Source organism: Condylura cristata, unplaced genomic scaffold (genome assembly GCF_000260355.1).
Source record: "Condylura cristata isolate star-nosed mole 26May11 unplaced genomic scaffold, ConCri1.0 scaffold00027, whole genome shotgun sequence".
Taxonomy (NCBI): Eukaryota; Metazoa; Chordata; class Mammalia; order Eulipotyphla; family Talpidae; genus Condylura; species Condylura cristata.
In genome coordinates this window covers 27,346,076-27,366,348 of record NW_004567128.1, presented here as the reverse complement: position 1 = coordinate 27,366,348, position 20,273 = coordinate 27,346,076, and the positions used below count along the sequence as shown (strand labels likewise).

At 41.9% G+C, this 20,273-nt stretch overlaps 1 protein-coding gene across 1 annotated transcript in view; it reads left to right on the top strand.

The window, feature by feature from the left end:
• Positions 1-20,273, top strand: part of ZNF41 (zinc finger protein 41) — a 722,252-nt gene that overhangs the window by 94,248 nt on the left and 607,731 nt on the right. The gene's annotated exons all lie outside the window — the stretch shown is intronic.

Below are 20,273 nucleotides of genomic sequence, written 5' to 3'. Positions count from 1 at the left end.
GACTGCAGAATTGGGGCTACCAGTGGGGGATGGAGAAGAGCGGTGAGAGTCCGGAGAAAAGGGGGTCCAAAGAGCTCTGGTGGAGGACTATGGGTGCTTTGGGGGTGGATGTGAGGTGGGGACAAACATATGAAGAGATGTGAACCTGTACCCCTAAATCACATGTAGTGTTGTAAACCAAAGTTATCTCAAAGGGAAAAACAAAAACTAAGAAGAGGCCACTAACCTCAAGATGAAGTTAGACACACAGTATGCACAAGATGTGGGGGAGATTAGAAGATGCAGATGCTTTGAAGACTGAGAAGAGCAATCATGTGATGGGAAAATAGAGTGACAATCTGGGCTGGTGGGAAAAGAACACCTTAGACTGGGAAGGCTCTAAGTGGGGGACCATTGGGCCCCCTTGGCTCTTGCCAATAGCATCCCTGTCCTATCACCTCAGAATGCTGTCAGCTCAGCTGCTGAGGCCACTGCAAGCTCCAGTTCTCCCTGAGCAAGCCTTGGGATGTGTGCTGGCTGGGCTCATCTAATTGTTCCCTTCAAATATATTCCAGCCTGCATTATAGGAACTATTTAATTCCATTAAAAGAGATTATCATGAGGAACATAAAAGTCATTTATTTCTGTTATAATAAATGATACTTGCACTTGTACTAGTATCATTCTCCCTCTATGGGTTGATTATTAACCCCATTGCCCTATCTATTTGCGGGACACGCAAGATGATGTATTCTTTTTTGTGGCTAAGTAATATTCCACTGGTTATATATCCCACCTCTTGATCCACTCATCTGTTTAGAGGAATTTGAGTTGTATCCTGTCTTGGCCATTGTAAACAGTGCTGCTATGAACATAGGAGTGCAGGCTTCCTTTCAAATTAGTGTTTTTAGAAACAACAGATTAAGACAGTGGCAGAGTGAAGACACCGAAATCACTACGTCCAAGCTCGCACAGGAATATAAGACTAAAAACGGAGTGTAGACTCAAATAAGTATTTTTTTGTACTTTGGGTAGAGGATCTATTTGCATTTGCCAACACCTCTGTCTGCATCTGGACTCATGACATGTTTGGCTAATGTGACTCCAGACAGGAAGCCTGGCTGTGGTCTTTCTTCTGACGGATCTAATCACTCTCCTGGGGATTGTGGCTACAGTCTTTCCCATCTGATGCAACCAACAACAAATAGAAAGGATTTGACCCAAGCCCCTATAATACAGTTTACAGTGTCACCTCATGGGGTGAACTGTACTTCCAAAATATATTCTTTAGGAGAGGGGGCTTTTTTTGTTTTTATTTTTGTTTTTACTTACATGGTGATCTTTATTTCCCCCCATGGTATCGTATTCTAGTCCTTGATTCTAAGTACAAAAATTAAAAAGATATCTATAAATGCAAGTGAAAAAAGTTTATAATTATGTACACAATTTAAAATATTTTTTACATAAGGGGCTGAAATTTTATTTTTTATTGAGATATATTTTACATCACTATTCATTTTTGTGCAATATTTGCTTTCTCCTCGAGGTGTAGCCCCTGTAAAATTCCCACCACCAGTTCCCCGTGAACCAGCAGCATAGTCCCTTGGGCTCTTCCCTCCCAATTTTGATACTTCTCCTTCCTCCTCCCCTGCAGAATGTCTCTGATTTATAATTGTCTATTAATATTGTTTTTCTTATTTATTACTCTTTTTTCCTGATAAATAATTTGGTTCCCCTATATTCCTCCTGTAAGTGAAACCATCCAATATTTTTCTTCTCCTTTTTGACTTATTTCACTGAGCATAATCCCTTCCAGCTCCATCCATGTTGCTGCAAATGGCATGTGTTTACCTTTTTGATTGCTGTATAGTATTCTTGTGTGTGTGTGTGTGTGTGTACCACAACTTCTGGATCCAGTCATCTATTTTGGGGTATTTGGGTTGTTTCCATAGCTTACCTATTGTAATTAGTGTTGCAATAAATAGGGACATAAGTGTCCTTTTGAATTAATGTTTTTGTGCCCTTTGAATAGATTCCTAGGAGTGGAATTGCTGGGTCATATGGTAGCTCCATTTTTAGTAGTCAGAGGAACCTCCACACAGCTTTCCATAGGGGTTGGTCCAATTTGCATTCCCACCAGCAGTGTAAGAGAGATCCTCTTTCTTCACATCTTAGCCACTATTTGTTGCTAATTATTATTTTTATATGTGCCCTTCTCACTGGTGTAGGGAGGTATCTCATTGTGGTTTTGATTTGCATTTCTCTGATTATAAGTGATGTTAAACGTTTTTTTCATATGTCTGTTAACCATTTGCATTTCCTCTTTGGAGAAATATCTGTTTAGCTCTTCTGCCCATTTTTTGACTGGATTAGTTTGTTTTTGTTGCATCATGTGAATTACTTGTAGATCTTTGTGATCAGTCCCTTATCAGTTGTATGATTCCAAAAATTTTCTCCCAATCAGTGGGGTATCTCTTTGTTTAGGTTAATGTCTCTTGCTGTAGAGAAGCCTTTTATTTTGATGTAATCTCAGCTGTTTATCTTCTTTTTCTTTGCTTTGGGGGATGTGTCTTTAAAGGTGTTACTGAGATGTATGTCATATAGTGTTTGGCTTACATTTTCTTCTATATATTTTATGGTTTCAGGTCTTACATTCAGGTCTTTTATCCATTTTGAATTGGTTTTTGTGCATGGGGAGGTAGTAGTCTAGCTTCAGTTTTTTGCAAGTATCAGTCCAGTTTTCCCAACATCATTTATTGAACAAACTGTCTTTATTCCACTGCATATTCTTTGCTCCCATGTCAAATATTAGTTGTCCATATATGTGTAGATTTATTTCTTCATTTTCTATTTGATTCCATAGGTATGTGTGTTTGTTTTTGTTCCAGTACCGTGCTATGTTATTTATTACGGCTTTGTAGTATAGGCTGAACCCTGGAATTGTGATACTTCCCTCCATTTGTCTTTTTAGTCAGGAGAGCTTCGGTTATTTGAGTTTTTTTTTTTTTTTTGTGGCTCCCTATGAATTTCATCAATATTTGTTCTATTTCTTTGAAGGTTGTCATTGAGGTTTTTATTGGGATCATGTTGAATTTGTAAATTGTTTTTTGGTAGGATGGCCATTTTAATGTTAATTCTTCCAATCCGTGATCAGAAGGTGTCTTCCCATTTTCTTTGTGTCGTCTATTTCTTTTAACAGTGGTTTATAATTTTCTTTGTATAGATCGCTCACCTCCTTTATTAGGTTTATTCCCAGGTATTTGATTTTTGTTTGTTTCAATTGTAAGTGGGATGCTTTTCTTAATTTCTTCTTCATATTGATTGTTTGTATATAGGAAAGCTACCTAAAATATATTCTTCACTGGCTACATGAACACTCCAGTAGATATCATTGGATGGGGACAGCTGGGCTAAGGGCACATAGTGACCTTGCACATCTCTATCTGGACACATGGATGAAGAATTGGCTGAAATCTGGCATGAATCTCGGCTGAAGATACTGTGTTTTCCTTTGGCACATAGCAAGACAAGCAAGTAAGGCACTTTCCCATCTGCCTCCCTGATTCTAATGCAGCTGGGACCTCCCACCCATCCACACCTGGAATGGAGCAGTAGGCTTCTATGTCAGTCTACACAACCGCTCGGCTATGGTTTAGAGTTGGCTTTTCAATGACAGAAGAAGGATCCACTGCCTGTTCAGCCTGTCATTTTATTGACACCTTGATGACCTTACTTTCTGCTGTCTCTATAAGTAAGAAGCATTCTGAATGCCTTTGGTTCACTGGCTTTTCTGGCTGAATCCACTGGACATGTTACAAGCCAGCATAGTAACTGCCATCACACTGACTCTTAAAAACCACTTGCCTGCGTGACATAAGTGTGCTGAAATGCAAGGGAGAATGTGCTTTCTCACACTTTGGCATTTTGATGAAATATCTTCCCAATGTCACCTTATCTTACAACTTTCCTCTCAGCTGTAGAGTCATATTGCCCTGACACATTACCACCATGAAGAACACAGAACTCAGCAGCTCATTAGCCATTGTAAGCCTTCCTTACCAGATTCTAGAAGGGAAGACAGAAAACCTAGGAGGAAAATCCCAACCAAAGCAAATGAGTAAACTAAGAACACAGTTCACAATTCTTTTTCTCTTTTTATTTCTTTATTTTCTTACATTGTTGCTCACTTTGGACACTATTTGATTTCTCCCTTAAGGTGTAATGCAACAGAACACACATGACCTGTCTCCATAGTCCCTGTGCTCTTCCCTCCTTTGTTTTGAAATCCCCCTTGTTGTGTTTCAAATTTATGGTCTGCTTGCAAGTTTTGTCTCTTGCCTGATTCTCTGTTCAGTTTCTCTATATTCAGCATATATGTGAAACCACCTAATATTTATGTTTTTCTTATGATTTATTTCACTTGGCATAATTCCTTCCAGCTCCATTCATGTTGCCACAGATAGCATGAGTTAAACTTTTTTGATCATTGAATAGTATTTCATTGTGTACATATCAATATACCTCATCTTCTTTGTCCTCTTACCTGTTTGGGGGTATTTGGGTTGTTTCCATATCTTAACTATTGTAAATAGTGCTGCAATAAACACAGGAGAGCAAGTTTCCCCTCAAATTAGTGTTTTTGTGTTATTTGGGTAGAGAATCACAAACAGTGAAGAAAGTATCTAGAGATTAGTTAGGCCAACAACAGCTTAAGTCAAATGGGTACACAGTATTGTACCTGTCGTATATGTTTGGAAATGGGAATGCCAAGCTGTAGCTGTAGCATGACTTGTCCAAAGCCTTTGATATGTCACAATACAAAAATGGAAAAGGAAATTTTTATTAGCATGGGTAAGGAAAAAAGGGGGGGTACATTTCCATTCAAATCCTCATCTTGTAGTGCCTCCCTAGTGGTGCAGGGGGTTAAGTCCCAGCACTATGAAGCTGTCTGCAGCCACTGTAGTACAAATTTGATCCCAGGCCAGGGAGGTGATACACATGACGTAGCAGACCTCTTCTGTCTCACCCACTGCTTCCCTCAACAGTGAATTTCAGTCATTCCACCAGTTCTGCTCCCCATCCTCTCTCTGATGAATCCTCTCATACCTCTTGCACACACCCAGCTCCTGTAGGCATAATAAATAAATCTTTTTTAAAATAAATCTCTTTTTAAAATTATCACCTTGTAGTGTCAAGAATGGGATAGGTATTTACTACAGAGTTTTAATGACTCAATCCCTGAATCAAACTTTTAATATATTCAATTAAATCTAAATGGTGAAAGGCCAACCTTACTTAATATTTATAAAAAGTTTACAACTGTCCTGTAATGCCCATGGCATAACTCATATCCTCAGCATATTTGTTCAAAGACTAGTAAGAGCTGTTATCCCATTAAGTGACCTCTGGCTCCTTCCTGAGTGGCATCTTGCCACCTCTCAAAGTGCCTGAGACAATCAACCTTTCTATGAGATAAAATAGTTATTAAGAAACAAAAAATGGGGCCTCCCTGGTGATATAGTCTCAGCACAAGTTTGATCCCCAGTCAGGGAGGTGACCCACATGGCATTTCCATTCAAATTGTCAACATATAGGGCCTCCCTGGTGGTGCCAGGGGTTAAATCTTAGTACTGTGATGCTCTCTGTAGCCACTGCAGTACAAATTTGATCCCAGGCAGGGAGCTGTCTCACATGGCTCAGCAGACCTCTCCAGTCTCACCCGCTGCTCCCCTCAGCAGTGTACTTTGTCCATCTGCCTGTTCTGTTCCCCATTCTGTCTCTGGTGAGTCCTCTCACCCCCTACACCTCTGCCCTGCATCCCAGTTCTTATATGCGTTAAATAAATAAAACTTTTCTGCGTTAAATAAATAAAACTTTTTTTTTTAAAGATTTATTTATTTGTGCATACAGAACTGGGGTACAGGCCAGAGGCTCAGGGGCGGCGAGAGGCTTCACCAGAGACAGAGTGGGGAACAGAACAGGCAGATAGACGAAGTACACTGCTGAGGGGAGCAGCGGGCGGGTCAGGAGAGGTCTGCCACGCCATGTGGTCACCTCCGGGGCAGGCGGGAATCGAATTCATGCGGAAGCGGCTTTAGCTTCTCAGTGCTGTGCTTTAACCCGCTGCGCCACCAGGGAGGGCCAAATAAAACTTTTTAAGAAAAAAAAAAAACAAAAAAAGTATATGCACGCACTCCTCCAACTCATCTGTTACTTTTTTGCTTGAAGAAAATGTTGCAAACACCTAATTAGACAGCATTTGTTCATTGCTCAGAGGAAAGGTCTGTCTTGTTCTAACAAAGTAACATAGAAATTGCATTTTTTTTGGTAAAGTGGGTAATATTAGAATCTGATAGCCCACTAATCTAATTATAAACCAATACCATTCATATCACACTTGGATTATCATTTTTCCAAAGAATTTGGAAAAAAAAATATTTCCAAGAAAAAAACATTCAGGTGGCCTCGTTGTGGCATCCTGGTTGTGGGTGTGATGGGTTAAAAAACCTGGGGTGAGCCCTCCCTGGTGGCGCAGCGGGTTAAAACACAGCACTGAGAATCTAAAGCCACTTCCGCATAAGTTCAATCCCAGCCTGCCCCGGAGGTGACCCACATGGCGCAGCAGACCTCTCCTGACCCGCCTGCTGCTCCCCTCAGCAGTGTACTTGGTCAGTCAGCCTGTTCTGCTCCCCACTCTGTCTCTGGTGTATCCTTTCACCACCCCTGCACCTATAGCCTGTACCCCAGTTCTGTATGCAAAAATAAATAAATCTTTTAAAAGTTTTAATAAAAAAAAAACCTGGGGTGAGGGAGATTGGATACTTCTAATACACAAGCAATGATATAAACCAGTGTTGCCTCAAAAAAGAAAATAACCCATCTATCACTGTATCTGAATTCAATTGAAACTTCATGTCACAATTGAGGAAGTATATAAAAGTCCTGTTGTTCCACAGGTGTCTGGATTATCACTCTGCTAATAAAGAAAGTTATCCTTTCTGTATTAAAAAATGTTCCCTGGGCATTTCACAATCTTTGTTGGATGCAATACTACATTCTGGGTGATAAAAAAAAAAGGTGTTTGTTTTTTTTTTTCATTTGCTTGTTTTATCACTATAGACTTTAAGAGTAGCAAATTATTGCACTGTACTTTTTAAAAAGTAGGGATAATAATACAGCAGAACAAAAGCTGAAATTTATTTTCAAGGACTAAGGACAAGAATGTGTAATACATGCTACATGTTATCTGTTAAAATAACAAACTCCTGTGAAATACCTTAGGAGGCAAAGTAGGGATTTTTACCAGTGGGACAGAAAATGTTACTTCTCTGGATCAAGGCACAATAACAAGGCCAAGGAAAATTGTGTTAGAAACAAAAGGAAAAATCAGGTTATATAACTTGAGAATCAAAACCTCCTGTTGATTCACACTAAGAGAATTACCACGAATAACAAGCTGAGTTTGACAGCAGCATGAAAAACAAAAAGGGAATGAAAAAAAGGCAGAAAGTAAATTTAAATATCCACAGGAGTTGCTTTGGCCATGGTCAGGTAACAATTTCAGGAGAGACAGAAAAAGCAGGCAGACAGATGACAGAGATATTTACTGGGAACCTCAAGCCATAAGGAGGGGACTCAAATATGTTATAGTTGCCTTTGACCATGTTTGCGGCCATAGCTCTTTTGCATGCAATAAAAGCTCTGCTAGCCTTCAAAACTGAAGAAGACAGGTTGTCTTGCATATGTTTGGGAAAACCGGGGGGATGGGGCTAAGACTGAAAACCAATGTAAATCAATATATCAACAAAAGGAAACATAAAATAATATGGCTATATCAAGAGATGGAAAGAATGCATCTGATAATATTCAGCACCCATTTGTGATTAAACAAAAACCTCTAAAGAAGATGGAAATAAAAGGAACTTACCTCAATTTAATGAAATCTTATATCACAGACCCACAACCAATATAATACTTAATGGTGGAAAACTAAAAGCTTTTCCTTTAAAATTATGAACAATACAAGGATACCTATTGTCACCACTTCTGTTTAATTTAGTATTAGAAGTTCAGGTAGAAGAATTAGACAACAGGAAATAAAGTGAATCCAGGTTGGAAAAGAAATGAAACTATCAGTGTTTGCAGATGATGTGGTTTTATATATAGAAAACCCTACGGCTGTTTGAAACAGTAAATGCATACAACATAGTAGAAGGTTACAAAACAAACAAAAGCTGTTGTTTTTTTATATACAAACAAGAAATGAGAATAAAATTAAATTTAAAAAATAATTCCATTTCACAATTGCATGAAAAAGAATGTAACACCTGAGAATTAAGGATGAAAGCTAAAGACCGTGAAAGCTACAGGACATTATTCTAGATCATGACATAAAGAAATAGAAAGACATTCAGTCATAAGATGAAATGTTGCATTTATAGAAAAACAGAAAGAGATCACGGGAATTATATGTAGTAGAGCAAGTCAGATTGACAGGGCAAATACTGAACATTTACTGAATGGCAAATTTCGCAGATCAAAATTATAAAATTTATAAAAATTAGAGAACACTAATAAATGATATGAGGTTGAGGAGGAGGGTGTGGGGAGGAGAAGAGTCAAACAGGCATAAGAGATGGTTGTAGAGAAAATTAAAAATTAAAAACTAAAGATTATTCTAGGATTTTGTAGCCTTCAAAGAAATTAGCTTATATTTGTTTATTAATTGACTTTGAAACTGGTTCAATAAAGTCAAATAAAATGGAAAACCCAGGATTTCTGGGTGAGTATATCCTTATGGTGGAACATTCAAACCCCAAGCATCATTTTTTCAAAATATTTCGGAGAGCAGCTAATTAACATTTTCAGCTACTAAATGTTTAAAAAGCCTCTAAGAGGCCCTCCCTGGTGGCGCAGCGGGTTAAAGCACATCACTGAGAATCTAAAACCACTTCTTCAAGAGTTCAATCCCTACCCCAGGAGGTGACCACATGGCGCGGCAGACCTCTCCTGACCCGCCCACTGCTCTCCTCAGCAGTGTACTTCGTCACTTGGCCTGTTCTGCTCCTGGCTCTGTCTCTGGTGAATCCTTTCACTGCCCCTGCACCTCTGGCCTGTACCCCAGTTCTGTATGTATAAATAAATAAATGTTTTTTTTTAAAAGCCTCTAAGAAAGTGCCACCTTCTATGACAAGAGTTCAGGTCGCTCAAAAATCAATTTCGCCCTTTTGCATTGCACAAACAAAATGAAATCAAGCTTCCTGGAGCCCACATTGATCACAGCAGGACTCTAATGTCTTCCATATACTACACACTTTCACAACTCAGGAGAGAGATGACAGAAGCTGGCAAATCCATCAGAGAATCTTGGATACACTTCTAATACCATAATGAAAACTATCGGAAGGCCATGGAGAAAAGTGACTCATCAACTGTACATGCCTTGAAGTTGTGTTCTGAATATATATATATGCCGTAGGTTAATTTGCTCTGCCACCTGGTTTGATGAGGCTAATGGAAATGCTCTGTCGTAGTTCTGCAGTTCTCATGATGAGACTTCAGCAAACATGGAGTGCAGAATAGTCCCCAATAAGCATTAAACAACAAAGCATCTCTGTTGAAAAGAATTCCCCAGTCTCACTGAGATGCAAAGTGCTCTCAAGTCTACACAGCAGTTGGAAGAAGCCCCAGCCAGATGGCAACAATGAAGGACAAGTAAATGCAGGAAGAGATTAGCCATAGTATGAAATGTGGGGGAGGGAGAAAGTAGTTACAAAAATCACCTTTTTCTGAAGTAATCTGTTTGCTTCAGAAAAGGTTGAAATGAGTCATCTGTCTCCTTGTGCCTCCCCCACCCACCTCCTCCACAGCTCTTAGAAGACTTGAGTGAAAACTATAGCCAAGGGTCACTGCACACACAGGGAACTGATGGCTACAAGTACATGATCACAAACATAAGATCGGTTATATTTGAGGGCCCTCCATGGTGGCGCATAGGGTTGGAGACCAACACTGTGAAATGGTCCGCAGCCACTGCAGCATGGGTTCGATCCCCAGCCAAGGTGGTGGGCCCACATGGCGTGGCAGACCTCTCCTGTCTCGCCCAGCTGCTCCCCTCAGCAATGTGCTTTGGTGGGTCTGCCTGTTCTGCTCCCTGCTCTGTCTCTGGAGAACCCAAAATGAGTAAAATATGCACGCACAGAGTTAATGAAAGTTACCATGGAAAAGTCAGCCTAACACTCAAAAGATGCATGCCTACAAACTCTAGGTTATGCTCTTGGAATCATGGACTCTGTGTTTAGAGGATCATCCAGTTTACTATAGTTGTAAAGAATGATGTCAAAGTGAGAGAGGGACATCAGAACCAACGTCTGACTAGACCTGGAGTGCACTTCTCCTCCCTGGAGTCAGATGGCATGGAAAATGCTGATTCCTCATGAAGGAAGCACTACTGACACCGGGGAATAATGCCTGTCATACATAAAGCACTAGAAGTCGTTGTCAGGCTCGGCAATGTGAACTACTCCTTTAAGACATCATCAAATAAAGCCTTAAAAATGCAAATATAGGCCCTCCCTGGTGGCACAGCAGGTTAAAGCACAGCACTAAGAAGCTAAAGCCACTGCAGCATGAGTTCAATTCCCGCCTGCCCCGGGGTTGACCACATGGCGTGGCAGACCTCTCCTGACCCGCCCGCTGCTCCCCTCAGCAGTGTATCTCAGTCAACTGCCTGTTCTGCTCCCTGCTCTGTCTCTGGTGAATCCTCTCACCGCCCTGCACCTCTGGCCTGTACTCTGGTTCTATATGCATAAATAAAAATTTTTTTAAAAGTGCAAATATCACTTAATTCTATACTTGTAATGAAATTAATAAGAAACTGCCATAATTGTAAAGATTATACTTGCAAAATGGACACATATCTCTTGATTTCTTGGGGATACTATCCCATAAGGGAATGTCTTATAAAATCCCAACTTAAAAAAAGCTTTTCCATAAAACATGGGGGCGGGGGTTAAGAAGGGATGTTAGAAGGATATTATGGGGAAAATAAGAAATATCACAGCATTCCAATGAAAAATTAAAGATATCTATGCCTATTCTACCTTCAACAAGATCTTGGTATGTGATGGGATGGATGTTAACTTATTATGAAAGTGGTGATCACTTTCATATACTTATGCTATGATATACAAATGTAAATATAATAATAATATACATACTCGTAAATCACCATGTTGTACACCTAAAACTAATACAATGCTATATGTCAATTATATCTCAAAAGTAGAAGAAATTAAAAAAGTAAATGTTGCCAAGAGAAAGCTAGGTTTTAGAAATATATGCTAGAATGATTCTTTTTATTGTGTGTGATGAAGTTCACAAAGAGGTAACATTACATCACAGTGCTCAGAGTTAAAATTCTGGTTGATTTGCTGAGGCAGCAGGTGGCGGTGACTGCGTAGGGCAGGAGCTTGTAGGCAGCACCAGATCTCTTGAGCCAGTTTGTAGTTACTCAGATGTCCGTGATGTGATGATGTTCTGAGTGGTACCTTTATGCTTTGTGCAATTCCATTTTTGTCTTGTATTCCGCTGAAAAGCTACATAAAGACATTTCAATAAATGGAAAATAATTCTAAATACAGGAGAACACACACCATATGTGGATTCAGCATTTAATTTCCCTGCATGCCCGGACATCTTTACTAAAAGATTTTGAGCTTCAGATGTATTAACAATACATACACTTAATACATTTCCTTGTCATCTAGTTAATTCAATAAACCCAATCACATAGGCTATTCGATGGTTCCCTGGCCAGTCTCCAACAAAACATTTCCTGTTGCAGTTTTCTGCCTTTTTTTTTTTAAGATTTATTTATTTATTCATACAGAACTGGGGTACAGGCCAGAGGTGCGGAGGGTGAGAGGATTCACCAGGGACAGAGTGGGGAGCAGAACAGGCAGATCGACGAAGTACACTGCTGAGGGGAGCAGCGGGCGGGCCAGGAGAGGTCTGCCACGCCATGTGGTCACCCCTGGGGCAGGTGGGAATCAAACTCATGCGGAAGTGGCTTAAGCCTCTTAGTGCTGTGCTTTAACCCGCTGCGCCACCAGGGAGAGCCCTTTTCTGCTGTTTTAACATCAGGAACTATGTAAGCTTTGGGTGATATCCATTATCAACTCTTTTTGTTCTCTGGTTTTCTTATACGTAAACTTACTTCACCTGGAAACAATCTGAAGCTTCCAGTATTTCTATGTCTGGTCAAAATGGAGAAGCAGCCATGGCCATTCCATTATGGGAGTCTTCAGAGCATGTCAAAGCAGCGAATGGAGACATGAATTACACCACAGTTGTCAAAGCAGATCATGTTCAGTCTCTGCTTGGGCAACAAAACAACCACCTTCTCTTTTGGGATTCTGGGTTAAGACAAAGAGCTGAAGTTTGGGAGAAAAAACTTTCTTAGAGAAAGCCAGCTTTGTTAAACTGCTTACTTCCAAACTTTATGCCAGCACCACTAAAAAAAGTAGCAGTCATGGCTTAAGCCACTTCCGCATGAGTTCAATCCCCGCCTGCCCCGGAGGAGATCCACATGGAGCGGCAGACCTCTCCTGACCCGCCCGCTGCTTCCCTCAGCAGTGTACTTCGTCGATCTGCCTGTTCTGCTCTCCACTCTGTCTCTGGTGAATCCTCTCACCCTCGGCATCTCTGGCCTGTACCCCAGTTCTGTACGAATAAATAAAAAAATCTTTAAAAAAAAAAAAAGTAGCAGTCATAATCAAGTTGAGCCATCCCTCCCTTGTCCGTTCTATGGTAGAAAGTCTGTCACCCACCACAGGAGGCTGGAGAGGGGGAAAGCTAAGGAATGTGGTGACCTAAAATAGTGAGTTGATCTCCAATGCTGGCCTCCTAACAAGGCTCACTCCTTCCAAATTATAGGGTCATATTGCCTTTCTTTCTTTCTTTTTTGAGTTATACATGATCAAATTCATTAGGAAGACTAAAAGTACTTTCTTTTTCTTTAAACAAATAGCATTATTTTTCAGAACATGTAAAAAGGAGGTTTTGGAGAGAAGACCTGGCTAAAAGATACAACTCGTTTGCTACACTACCTTGGAACAAATTGCCTAACCTCCTGGGAGCAGCTCCATGCTCTGTAACATGTCACAACAGCACATTCCACAGTGTTCTCACAGAGGCAAATGAGAATCCATTTGTTAGCCTTTGTGATTTCTGAAGTCCCTGCATGTTATTGCTTCTATGACATTAGAGCAGTACAGTTTTTAGGAATTACCAAAGTTGTTTTGTATCCAGGGTAGACTAAAAAACAATTTACTTTAAAATGCATTCACTTTCACAGAAACGCACATCCCTCTGTATATACCATAGGAGAAAGGGTTGCTAGAAGCTGGAGCGGGGATCAGGAACATGGGGAGAGGTCGCGGTGTCAGCAAATGGACACATACTCTACTGTTTCAGCACTGTCTGCCTTTGGAAGGAGGAAAGGTTCTCTTCATTGCAGTCCATTTTCCCACTGACAACAGGCAAGTAAGCTTGAGGGAGGGATAGAGAGAGGAAGGGGAGGGAGAAAGAGAAAGCTCCTGAGTGAGTGTAACCACTAGAGCAAACCCAAGCTAAGATTTCGTTGGGTTCTTAGAATGGAAAGAAGTGAGAGTCCAGAGCTTCTCAGAAAAAAGGGCTCTCGCCTGGCACTGGAAAAGAAAAAGATGGTTCCTTGGAACCCTGGTTTCCGACACTGTTCATTTTAACAATATCCAGAAGTCTAGTTACTATTGAGTTTTTTTCTGTAGTTTTTGCCATTTTCTGGGGCAGCGAGCCCAGCAGTGTCCAGCCCCTCACGGCCACACAGTGTGCTCTGTGCCAACGTAAACCTCCTCCAGGTTTTGTTTTCCCTACTTTTCTGCTGCCCTTTCTCTTTGCTTTCCTCTACCTTCCATGTTTCTTTGTAGCGTCCAGATTTCTCTCTTTTCTATCTCCTATCTCTTTCCTAGACTGAAAGTCTATACATTTTTTCATAGACACATAAGAAAACATGCTAAGAGCATACTGATAGCCATGTTTATATCCATTTATGTTCAGTTGTTAAGGAAACTTTTTAAAGGTGAGAGCTGTGATAGCATTAAGAAAAACATATTTCATAAACATATTACTGGCTTCAGATTTAAAGAATTTAAAGACTCCAACAGAGTTCAAAGTAGTAAACCTATGTATATATGGGATTTTTAAATCCATATTCCTGTCCTGTAGTATTAAGATTACAAATATATCAAGGCAAACAGTTGAAATAATTGAAGAGCTAAATTTCCACCTTAAGCAGCCAGAAAAAGAACAGCTAAGTAAAATGTACAACGTTGATGGAATATGTAGCTGCTTCCAGTCAAGATGGGGCGACAGGGACAAGACTTATCTTCCTGCCGGAGACAGTAAAATCAGACAAAATACACTAACAAAAACTTTCAAAACAATGAAAATCAGGAAGGCAAGAAACAACTGAGGTGAGCATTATGACCCCCCCAGTGTGCTTGCCTGGAGGAACCTCCCAAGCCACTGCTCAGGGAGGGGAACCCAGGCAGAGCCAGGTAGGCCCATCAGAGCTGAGTCCATATGTGGGCTTGTCACTACCAGAAAGCCAGTCAGCAGAAAGAGGAATCAAATCAATAAGAAGCATGTTTACTTAGACAGCCGGTCAGCGATCTGAGGAGGGGGGGATGCCACCCTGAAGAAACCATCCTGCCCTCTCATCTTGAGCTGGCCTTTTTATCATGAGTTACACAATTACAGTCATAAGCATCAGAACAATCTATCACAGTAGATGCTCCCGGTTATCTGTAAGACCATGTTACCTCTGATAGCATCAACATCCCACACTCCTTTGGGCATCATGGGGGCAGGAATCTCAGTTCAAAGAAAGAATTTTAGTTTAAAGCCAACAGGTCATCCCTACAGGGTATCGTGCAACCTCTGCTCCATGTGTGTACAGATTCCTGGGCTGGGTAGGGAGTACCCCTCCCTCCCTAGCCCCTATCAGATGGACACCAGGTCAGCTGGAGTCCATAGGACAAAGGCAAGAACTGCAAAGAAGACCCTGGAACTATGCTGAGGGTAGTCCTTGAGCCACCATCAGGGTATCATCAGTGCAGGTGCATGAGGAAACTGCCCAAGGCTTGGAAAAAGCCACCAGAAAGGTAAGGGGAACAATCTCTGGCATTCAGATATGGTGGAGAATAGCCGATCCAAACAACAAGATGGAAACACTTCCAATCCACAGGTGATTAAAGAACTCAGGAAATGGGGAATAATTGCCTCCATGGTGGGGGGGGGGAACATTACCCTAAAAGACCAAACATGACTTGAGAACTTCATAACAAACCATCAAAGCAAGACCCAAAAGAATCAAACTGCTTCTAAAAAAAGAGTTTCTCAGAACAGAGGAAAACAAAAATATAACCTCCAGATAATAATTCACAATGTCTGGATCCAAGCAAGGATAGCCAGAAGAACCTTGGTAGGGACACATAATCCATAATGAGAATAATCACTCCATCCCACTGACACTGGTGTTACAACTAGCAGCGAAAGATAGGAACCCGGTTACAATTATGAGCAGATGCCATGTGTCCAAAAAGCTATGTAGCGATGTTGAGGATATAAAAGACCCAAACTGAACAGCTAAAATTTTCTGGTTGAAAAATACAGCAAATGAAATTAACAGCATACTAGACATTGCCTGCTTGAAGGTGTAGCACTAGAAAATATTGAAAATGAAACACAGAAAAATAATCCCCCCCCAATGAAAGAATAACTACATGGGTAGATATATGCAGTTCCTTTTATTGCTTAACTCTTTCTAAAATATCAACTTTTACAGAAAAATAAGAATGTAATTGGGAGGATTATAACAGGTAAAAGTAAAATACACAAGAACATAAAGGTCGAGAAAGGAGAAATGGAGGCAAGATATGGTAAACTTCGTATGCTCTGGGCAAAGCGTTACCTATCATTTCAAAGAAGATGTTGATTAGAGATGCATACCATAAACCCTAAAGAAATCAGAAAATAAAATCAACTTGTAACTAATAAGGCAACAAAGGAGGTAAAAGAGGAACCATTAAAAAAAAAATCTAATCGGGCCTCCCTAGTAGCCCAAGGGGTTAAGTTTTACCACTGTCAAGCTATCAGCAGCCATCCCCATCAGGGACCTGACCCACCTGGCACAGCAGACCTCTCATGTCCTGCCCACTGCTCCCATCAGCAGTGTATTTCAGTAGATCCATCTGTTCTGCTCCCCACTCTATTTCTGTTGAATCCTCTCACCCCCTGCACCTCTGGCCTACACCCCAGTTTTGTATGCATAAATAAATAAATCTTTAAAAAATCAATCCAGGCCTCCCTGGTGGCACAGCAGGTTAAAGCACAGCACTACAAAGCTAAAGCCACTTCAGGACAAGTTCAACTCCCAGCCATAGGGGTGACCCACATGGTGTGGCAGACTACTCCTGACTCACCTGCTGCTCCCCTCAGCAATGTACTTCAGCCATCTGCCTGTTCTGCTCCCCACTCTCTCTCTGGCGAATCTTCTCACCGCCCCTGAACCTCTGGCCTGTGCTCCAGTTCTGTATGCATAAATAAATAAATCTTTTAAAAAATCAATCCAAATTAATATAGAAAGAGGGAACAGGAAAAGACAGAAACCAAGTAGATAAAAGACTAACACTTAAATATATCAATATTCACATTAGATGATCAAAATACCTCTATTAAAATAGAGATATCAGGGCCTCTCTGGTGGCACAAGGGATTAAGTCTCAGCACTCTGAGCTATTTGTAGCCACTGCAGCCTGAGTTCCATCCCCTGCCAGGGAGCTGACCCACATGGCACAGCAGACCTCTCCTGTCTCCCCGCTGCTCCCCTCAGCAGTGTACTTTGTCAATCTGCCTGTTCTGCTCCCAACTCTGTCTCTGGTGACTCTTCTCACCCCTCACCCCCTGCACCTCTGGCCTGTACCCCAGTTCTTGTATGCATAAATAAATAATCTTTAAAAATAAATCAGATATCAGACCAACTAGTATAAAATAACTCAACTACATGCAGCCACAATGTCTTGTGTTAAGAAACACTCTTTGAAAAAAAAAAAAAAAAACACTCTTTGAACATAACGCACCAGGGGAGTGAAATCAACAAAATGGCAGGCCAGAAGACTCCAAACTCCCATTCCCCAACAGAAACAGTAAAAAAGTTTTAGAAAAGCAGAATGTCAGCCTGTCAGAGCTCTGGGAAACAGGTGAAGGTTTGCAGTACCTGAGCAAGCATCTAATCAAGAAGAGGTCATCAAAGTTATAGGGGAGTTTCGTTGGCATTCTTTCTGGCCCTTGCCCCAGAAAGGGTGGAATGGAATGTGGTGATCAAAATCTTGAGGCAGCGCCTGATTACAGGTTCCCTCTTTTGAACCTGAGAGGACAGAATGGTCCTTCTTTGCAAAACATTGTGTACAAGCGCTCCATTCGTCCACCTCCCTCTCTATTCCTTTCTCCTTCTGGATTTTTCACCCATCACCCTATTTCCCTCCACTGATTCTAATCTGTTTCAATCTGGGGCCTCCCTGGTGGCCCAAGGGGCTAAGTCTTACTGCTATGAAGCTATTATGTGGCTACCCAAGTTCAATCCCTGGCCAGGGAGCTGACCCACACAGTGCAGCAGACCTCTTCTGACCAGCCCGCTGCTCCCCTCAGTGTACTTCAGTCAGTCGGCCTGTTCTGTTCCCCACTCTGTCTCCAGTGAATCTGCTCACCCCCTGTACCTCTGGTCTGTACCCCAGTTCTGTATGCATAAGTAAATAAAAATATATCTTAAAAAAATAAAATCTATTTGGCCCTCCCTAGTGGCTCAATGGGTTAGGACGCAGCACGACAAGGGAGCCACAGCTGTCTCAGTGCGAGTTTGATCCCTGGCCCGGAGGAGATCCACATGGCGAGGCAGACCTCTCCTGACCGGCCTGCTGCTCCCTCAGCAGTGTACTTTGTCGATCTGCCTATTCTGCTCCCCACTCTGTCTGGTGAATCCTCTCACTGCTCCTGTACCTCTGGCCTGTGCCCCAGTTCTGAATGCATAAGTAAATAAAAAGGGACAATAAAAAACAAATTTTTTTTAAATCTTGGAAAAAAATAAAATCTACTTGATCTCTTTATCAAAACATAAGCACCCCTTGTCTTACTGTGCTTCAATTTATTGCATTTTGCAGATAGTGTTTTTTACAAACTAGAAGTTTGTGGCAACCCTATCTTAAGCAAGTTTACTGATGCCATTTTTTCAAAATAATGTGTTCATTTTGTGTCTATGTCACATGTTGGCAATCACCCATGCTATTTCTTTTTCATTATTATGTTATGGTGATGTGTGATCAACAATCTCTGATGTTATTATTGTAATTGCTTTGGGGTGCCAGGAACCAGGGGCCCATGGAACTTGACTGACAAAGGTTGTGTAAATATTCTGACTATACCAAGTGCCCTGCCTGGCATGTGGTCTCTCTCCTTTCCTCAAGCCTCTCTGCCTTGAAACACAATGGTGAAATTAAGTCAACTAATAACCTGCAATAGTCTCTAAGTATCCAAGTGAAAGGAAGAATCTCGTCTCTTACTTAAAAGCAAAGGCTAGTGAGAGAGACATCTCAAAAGCCGACATATATGAAAAGCTAGGCCATTTGTGCCCAGCGGTTAGCCAAGCAGAGAAAAGCAAAATCTGGAAGGACATTCAAAGTGCTACTCCAGTGAACACACAAGTGATAAGAAAGCAAACAGTCTTATTGCTGACAGGGAGAAAGTTTTGGAGGTCTGGCTAGATAATCAAACCAGTCACATTTTCTTTCTTTTTTAAGATTTATTCATTTACGCATATAAAACTGGGGTACAGGCCAGAGGCACAGGGGCAGTGAGAGGATTCACCAGTGATGGAGTGTGGAGCAGAACAGGCAAATTGGCCAAGTACACTGCTGAGGGGAGCAGCAGGCAAAGCTGGAGAGGGTCAGCTCCCTGGCTGGGGTTCGAACTCATGCTGCAATGGCTGCCTAGCTTTGTAGTGCTGCACTTTAACCCACTGCACCACCAGGGAGGGGCCCAAACCAGTCACATTTTCTTAAACCAAAGCCTAATCAGAGCAAGGCTCTACCCATCAATTCTATGAAGGCTAAGAGCGGTGAGAAAGCCTCAGGAAAAAAAAAAAAGTTTGAAGCTAGCACAGGTTAGTTTATGAGTTTTAAGGCACAGAGCCATCTCCATAACATCAGAGTGCAAAGGGAAGCAGCAAGTGCTAGTTGTAGCAATTTGTCCAGGTCTCAGATCACCACGAAGACGCTACTCCACACAGCAGGCTTCTACGGAAGATGCCATCTAGGACCTTCCTCACTAGGGAGAAGTCTGGGCCTGGCCTCAAAGTTTCAAAGGACAGGCTGACTTTCTTGTTAGGGGTTCATTTAGCCCGTGACTCAAGGTTGAAGCTAGTACTCACTTGCCATCCCAAAATTCCTGGGGCCCTTAAGAATTATGCTAACCTACTCTGCCTGTACTCTATAAATGGAACTACAAAGGCTGGATGACAGCACACCTGTTTACGACATGGATTACTGAATGTTTTAAGCTCACTGGTCTGAATAAGACCCACTGGTCCGAAAGATTTCTTTCAAAGTACTTCGGGGCACTGACAGTGCACCTGGTCACCAAGAGCCCTGGGGAGGTGAACATTGTTTTCTTGCCAGCTCTCCCAACACCCTCGCTGAACCCATGGATCAAGGCTGGTGCAAGGGCAACAGGGTGGGGGAAATGTTGAGCAACCTGGGAGAATGGCCCCTCGACCACCACTGCTGGGAACTTCGCTGCTCAGCATGAAGCGCTGAGGGCCTTACTACATCCAGAACCGTCTTTCCACTCAGCGGCACCAGCCCTTCCCACAGCAATCATTTCTGAGGTGAGAGCTTGTGCCTGCGCAAGGGGTCAGATAGAGGGGCTTGGTGCCTAGATGGCATCTTTGCCCAGACCAACTGTGCTGTATCCATTCTGTGGCAGTTGCGCTACCTCACTCTTCTCTGGGACGGATAGCCTGGGGGGTTGGAGAGAGCTGGGGTCATGTGGGATGGGGTAGGCAATTCCAGAGGCAACACAGACACAGCACACCTGTCCGGTCAGGTCGGCTGCTGTGGGCTGCTGTGGACACTGCTGGGGGCCCATGAGATGGTCTGATCGGCATTTTTATGTCCAGAAACCACCCACCTGCCCGCATGGAC